The sequence below is a fragment of the Ricinus communis genome, chromosome 7 (genome assembly GCF_019578655.1).
Source record: "Ricinus communis isolate WT05 ecotype wild-type chromosome 7, ASM1957865v1, whole genome shotgun sequence".
Taxonomy (NCBI): Eukaryota; Viridiplantae; Streptophyta; class Magnoliopsida; order Malpighiales; family Euphorbiaceae; genus Ricinus; species Ricinus communis.
The window spans coordinates 181,001-188,500 of record NC_063262.1 but is presented as its reverse complement, the minus strand read 5'-3'; the positions used below and the strand labels follow the sequence as shown (position 1 = coordinate 188,500).

At 29.0% G+C, this 7,500-nt stretch overlaps 1 non-coding gene across 1 annotated transcript; it reads right to left on the bottom strand.

Annotated features, from left to right (window-relative positions):
* Positions 1 to 6,625: 6,625 nt before the first annotated feature.
* On the bottom strand, positions 6,626 to 6,713 carry TRNAS-GCU. Its single transcript has one exon. It is a non-coding gene; the product is annotated as a tRNA-Ser (tRNA).
* Between the last annotated feature and the right edge of the window lie 787 nt (positions 6,714 to 7,500).

Here is a 7,500-nt window from a genome sequence, read left to right as displayed (position 1 = left end):
ATAAATCAATTTTTTGTTATCCCTTCATCATTTAGGGAAAATTTCGATTTACATGTTTTCATAACCAACTATTCATGATTGGCCAAATCATTGATAGAAATAATATCCAAATACCAAATCCGTTCTCTATATAACCTGCGCGAAATAGAAGAAACTCTTGGGAAGATCAAAAAAAGAATCTGTTCTTCCTCCGTAAAAAATTCTTCTAAAAATTCCGAACCTAATCTTTTCAAAAAAGCGCGTACACTACTTTTGTGTTTACGAGCCAAAGTTTTAACACAAGAAAGTCGAAGTATATATTTTATTCGATACAAATTCGTTTTTTTTGAGGATCCGCTATAATAATGAGAAAGATTTCTGTATATACGCACAAATCGGTCGATAATCTCAGAATCTGCCGAATCCGCCCAGGTCGGTTTACTAATGGGATGTCCTGCTGCGTTACAAAATTTCATTTTTGCCAATGATCTAATTAAAGGAATAATTGGAACTATTGTATCGAGTTTCTTCATAGTATTATCTTTATCTATTATAAATGAATTTTCTATCATTTGACTCCGTACCAACGAAGGATTAAATTGTACATTTGAAAGATAGCCCAAAAAGTTGAGAGAATGCTTAGATAATGAATTTATATAGATCTTTTCCGGTTGAAACCACACATAAAAATGACATTGACATAAATGGACAAGGTAATATTTCCATTTTTTCATCAGAAGAGGCCCATCTTTTGAAGCCAAAACAGATTTTCCTTGATATCTAACATAATGCATGAAAGGGTCCTTGAACAACCATAGGATGGCCTGAAAATCATTAGCAAAGACTTCCGCAAAATGTTCTATTTTTCCATAGAAAAAAATTCGTTCAAGAAGTACTCGAGAAAATGTTGATCGTAAATGAAAGGATTGGTTACGGAGAAAAAAGAAGAGGGATTCATATTCATATACATGAGAATTATATAGGAACACGAAAAATCTTGGATTACTTTTTGTAAAAATAGAAATTGATTTCTTTGGAATAATAAAACTGTTCCAATTCCAATACTCATGAAGAAAGAGTCGTAATAAATGCAAAGAAGAGGGATCTTTCACCCAATAGCGAAGGATTTGAACCAATTTTTCTAGATGGATGGGGTAAGGTATTAATACATCTGACACATAATTTAAATGTGGAAATTTGTCCTCTAAAAAAGGAAATATTGAATGAATTGATCGTAATTTATGAGATTTTACTATCTCTGACCTTTCTAAAGAAGATACTAATCGTAGGGAAAATGGAATTTCCACAATAACTGCAAAGCCCTCTGATATCATTTGATAATATAAATTCTTGTTGTACTTAAAAAATGGATTTTGATTAGAATCATTAGCAGAAATAATCAAATGGTTCTGTTGATACATTCGAGTAATTAAACGTTTTACAATTAATAGACTAGATTTATTGTCATAACCTAAATTTTCCAACAAAGTAGATCTATTTAAACTGTGATCATGAGCAAATGTATAAATATACTCCCGAAAGATAAATGGGTATAGGAAGTTATTTTTTCGAGATCTATCTAGTTCTAAATATCTTTGATATTCCTCCATTTTTTTATTTGAAATTAAATTGGATTGAAGCAAGGATAGAGGATTTTTTTTTATTGGGTTATTAAATGCTACATAGTGCGATACAGTAAAAACAAAGTAGTATGATAGAAAAGAATAGATACCTCGGAAATAGGTAAACTCATCAGTGGACTCCCATCCTCTCTTTTTTCCATCTAATTGGTTTATGTTTATTATAAGATAAATAGATAAAAAAAAATGATTAGAAATCCTTTATTTTTTCAAGCCAATCGCTCTTTTGATTTTGGAAAAAAATATCTTTATCAATATACTCTTTCTTCTACACATTAATCTCCCGCTCATACTCATAGTGGGGAATAGCTAATAGTTAGGACTCATTAAAAGAAAATAAAAAATTGGCTAAAGGCCTTTCCCGCATTAGGCACTAATTTTTTTTTAACGTCTAATTAGATTGGATAATCATTCAAATTAAGAACGTAAGCTCGTTGCTTTTTTGTTTCCCTATAATTGGAACCGTAGGACTCTATCCATTTATTCACTCGACACAACCTTGAATTCATTTATTATGTTCCGCACCAAGACCTCAAATAACCAAGAATTCAAATAAGGTTTGGCCCGATTCGACAAAAATGAAATATTCTCAGAATTCTCCATTGATACGACATGCTGTTTTTTCCATTCATTCCTTTCAGGATCAGTCGCGGTCTTTCAAACTATACCGATGGTATGGACGAATCCCTTCCTTCATACAAATGCGTAAAAGATATTAGCCGCACTTAAAAGCCGAGTACTCTACCATTGAGTTAGCAACCCCCAAAAAAAAAAAAATGAAATTCTATAGATACAGCCGGAATCAAAATAAATAAAGAAATTGAAGCACATGACACAATCAAAACATTAAACTAGCATTAAACTAGCAAGAAATTAAATACAAAAAATTTTAATCAATTCTGAATAAAAAAAAATTAAAAATATTCTTTTATTTTATAATTTATAACATTTTTTTCAATCAAACAAAACGTTTGTATTACAACAAATCTAAAAAAACCATCACTTGAATAAAGAAAAAACCAAATCTATGGAACAGGAATAAATAGATCCACAGAAAAGATCCAATTACCTCAGATCGGATTATATTTATTTGATACACTGTTGTCAATATAAATTGAATAAATTGAGAAAAAAAAAATACACAATGACGAAAACAAAAGAATGAATTGCATTCAATTTAACAATTAAAAAATAAAAAAAAAATAGGTATGAATATAGTATGAATAGAACAAGAGAAGGGGGGGTGTAATAGAGAAAAGGTTATAATATAAAAAGCTATATATATATACGAATTACCCACACCCTGCATTTCGTTAAGTAAATTACGTTTGATTAAGACGAAGTTCCGTAAAAACCCCCGCCTTGCTTAAAATATCATGAACAGTTCCCGTAGGTTGAGCGCCTTTTTCAAGGAAATATAGAATAGTAGGAACATTTAAATAGGTTTGATTTTTTAAAGGATCATAAAAACCCACTTTCCGAAGATCTCTTCCTTCTCTGCGGGATCGAACATCAATTGCAACGATTCGATAAACGGCTCATTGGGGTAGAGGTAGAAAAAAAAGACCCCCCGTGGAAACGTATAAGAAGTTTTGTCCTCGTACGGCTCGAGAAAAATGATTCGAAGTTCTGTATATATCTAGAATTATAGTGTCAAATAGATCCATAAAATCATCAAATCAATTAACTTATGATTTAAGTCCTTTTTCTTCTTTTTTTTTTTTCTTTTTTGGTAAACAAAAAAGAAAAAAAGCATCTATACCCTTCTAACTCAAGTTGGATAACTTTCAAATAGCTCAAAGGGAACCCCTTAGGCGTTTCATTTTCACTTATTGAGTGATCTCTAATGCCCTTTCTTTTTCTTTTTGTTTCTTTCTTTTATTTTTAAATGTATAATGTATTTTGATTCTTCATTCTGATCTAATTGTTGAGACAATTGAAAACGGTATTTCCTTGTTCCAGGATCCTTTATCTTTGCCTTGAATCGTTGGGTTTAGACATTACTTCGGTGATCTTTAATCGTTTCGAAATGGCAGCAACATACCACTTTTTGTGATTTCTTTCTATTAAAGAATCAGACTAACAATTGATTCCTGTGTGATACACTTTTTTAATCAAAAGAATTTGGTCAATTCCAACAAACCTTATTCTTGGACTTGAAATTTGCTAGGATTGGATCCTTTCTATTTCGATATTGAAAATATACTTACGAAGTTGTTCCAACTTATTGATTAGGGCTAACCCTAGATTCTTGCTCCTAAGAAATAAATCAATACTTTACTTTCTACTCGAGCTCCATCATGTACTATTTACATTACAACCCAATAAAAAACGAAGGTTCTAGTGTATAACAGAACAAACGATGTCGAGCTAAGAGCACCCTCATTCCTATATGCTATTGCTATATGCTATATAATATTATATATAGAGCTATATAATATTAATCTATATACTAATCTATATACTATATAATATATATAATATAATTATATATATATTATATATATAATAGGGGGGATGTAAGAATCCACAGCCGATCGTGTCCTTCAAGTCGCACGTTGCTTTCTACCACATCGTTTCAAACGAAGTTTTACCATAACATTCTTTGAGTTTTGAAATAGTATGTAATTGATTCAATTATGGAATCGTGAATAGTCATTGGTTCGACCGGCACATAGGAATCAAAAATTTGAACTTCTATTGGGTAGTTTCTGAAGAAGTGTCAGAAAGAATTCAAATTAATCCCATATTTTATTGTATGAATATTTTTTTATTTTCAATTCTAATTTAGAATAAGATAAAGAAATAAGTTCTTTTTGAATCTTCAAGTGACTCCATAGGACGGATTCGCCTATCTCACATTTCTTTGAGTCCCAAGAACTTATAAAAATCATTAAAAAGATTTCATTTTTAAATTGCCTATCCCAATATCATTATTTTTTTGTTTTAAGGTAAGAAATATATCTTCTCATTATAAGAGAAGAGAAAAACCCCCTTTTTTAGATACAGATTTGAATTAAACCATCAAGGATTTAAAATAAAATAAATAGGTAAAAAAAATATTCAATTTTTCAGATAGACTATCAGATAGACTAAAGAATTGTCTAAACTAAAGAATTGTCACTGAAATTAATTATGGATATTCTATGTTAAATATTAAAATTAAGCGAGGGATGACAATTTTTTTTTACATTACAAAATCGGAAACAAAGGTGTTAATAAAAAAAAATGCTAAAAATACATACATATAAGCATTTTTTCATTTTATGAATAGTTTATTTGACTTGACTTGATTCTTTCTAAAAATTTTTCCTAAAGTAAAGCGAAAAGTGAATAGGATATATGAATCAATCCCGTCTCAATTGTTAGATAGATTCTCAATTGTTAGATAGATTTAGAATTATTCATTAAAGACAAAGATAAAATATCTGAAAAATGAGGTTAGTTAAAAGAAACTACATATGAAACATATGTAGTTTCTTTGTTTGTTTTAATTTTCACAGGCACCGGCGAAGGCATTGAAATAGATATCTTCCATTACTAATACTAATTAACTCCTATCTACTTCCCAAATTAAATTATATGGGAGATGTTAAATGATAAATCAAACAAGGAAGGATCCTTTTTTGATATATAGGAATAGCTGGGACGGAAGGATTCGAACCTCCGAATAGCGGGACCAAAACCCGTTGCCTTACCACTTGGCCACGCCCCATTTGAATTTCTATTCAACACTAATAAAAACTAATATTGGTATTAGCTCTTCGTCAATTCCCACCAAATATCTAGAAAATATATTAGCTTGTTGTTCGGATTTTTCTATGTGTAGATATAGAATTAAATTCAATTTATTGATCATAATATATAATTCAATTAAGATACTGTATAAAAATATGATTTCCTCTATTCTTTTTTGATTTGAGAATTGAAGGATTTTTGATTGGGTGAGTTTAATAAATTTTATAAAGTTTAATAAAGAAGGGTTTTTAATCTACCTTTCTTTATCTTTATTTTTATCAATTTTATATCTTTTCTTTTTTTTCTTTTATATTAATAACATATTAATAACTCAGTCAAAATAAAATTATCTTCAAGAACAAAATGTTTGTTATGCTTAATATTTTTAGTTTAATTTGTATCTGTCTTAATTCTGCCCTTTATTCAAGCAATTTTTTCTTCACAAAATTGCCCGAAGCCTACGCCTTTTTGAATCCAATCGTAGATGTTATGCCAGTAATCCCTGTACTCTTTTTTCTATTAGCCTTTGTTTGGCAGGCTGCTGTAAGTTTTCGATGAGATCTTTAATGCTGTCCTAAAATAATTCATGATTTATTCGAGAAAAAAAATTATAGCAATTGATAAGATCAGATAAGTCTTATAGTATAAAGTATAAACTCTTAATTCAAATATTGAAGTTATTGTATAAATATAAACTATAAACGCGAGAATTCTGGATCACCCCATTTTTTTTCATTCTAAACTTTTTTTCCATTGCAGATCCTATTAGAATCCTTTTTGTAGTTATGAAAAAATATCTAATTTTCGGTATGAAACAAAATTTTTGGCAATTAAAGACTCGACTTTTATTACAAATGAATTTTGAATTTAGAAAAATTATTTTCTATTTCTAGAAACCGCTCCATGTCTTGGTGTTAAAATAGAATATGTGGTATAAAAATAGAGAATCTATTTTTTTTTCCAAACCAAAAAAAGATCTTGGAGATTTTATAATGCTTACTCTCAAACTCTTTGTTTACACAGTAGTGATATTCTTTGTTTCTCTATTCATCTTTGGATTTTTATCTAATGATCCAGGACGTAATCCCGGACGTGAAGAATAAAAAAATAAAATATATAAAATTAAAATAAAAAAAAAATATAAGGGTTTTTCTTGATTTTTCAATGTTCTTAGTATTTTACTATTCTACATTTTTAAATATTAAATAAAACAAAAAAGTTCGCTAAATTTAAAAGAAAAGAAAAAAATTCCAAGTCATCACCGGAACCGGAAAGAGAGGGATTCGAACCCTCGGTACGGATAACTCGTACAACGGATTAGCAATCCGACGCTTTAGTCCACTCAGCCATCTCTCCCGATTGAAAAAGGATACTTACTATGTTACATTACACAACAGGTAAGGCTTGAAAATAAAAAAAAGCCTTTTCCCTCTTTTCTTTATTTTATTACTTTTATTACTTTCAAAATTACTTTTTATATTTTTTTATTCTTTTATTTTTATATGGAACTATTTTATTTAATTTAATATATTAATTTAATATATTAAATTAAATATATAATTATATATTTAATTTGAATAATTATATATTCAATTTAAATGAAAATTTAAAATAAAATTCAAAATGTCTTACTCGACAAAAGGTTCATTTATATACAATAATCGCATCGTAGCGGGTATAGTTTAGTGGTAAAAGTGTGATTCGTTCTATTAACTCTATTCTAATAGTTAAGGGATCCTTGGCTCCATATTCCGGTGAAAAACTTTATTTCTTAAAAGATTTAATCCTTTACCTCTCAATGAAAATTCGAGGAAGAATATACATTCTCGTGATTTGTATCCAATTTTTTGAATTTCTAATTGAAAAAAATTGGATTATGAAATTACGAAACATAATTTTTATTAATTGGATCAATCCATTCAATTGAATGAGTATGAGTAAAGGATCTATGGAAAAAGACAGAAAAGTATATTTCTAATCGTAACTAAATCTTCAATTTTTTCTTTGTTTTGTATAGTCGAGATTGAAGCAAAATAAGTATTAAACGATGACTTTGGTTTACTATAGACATCGACATCTTGTTTTAGCTCGGTGGAAACAAACTGCCTTTCCTAAGGATTCTTTCAGATAGAAATAGAGAACG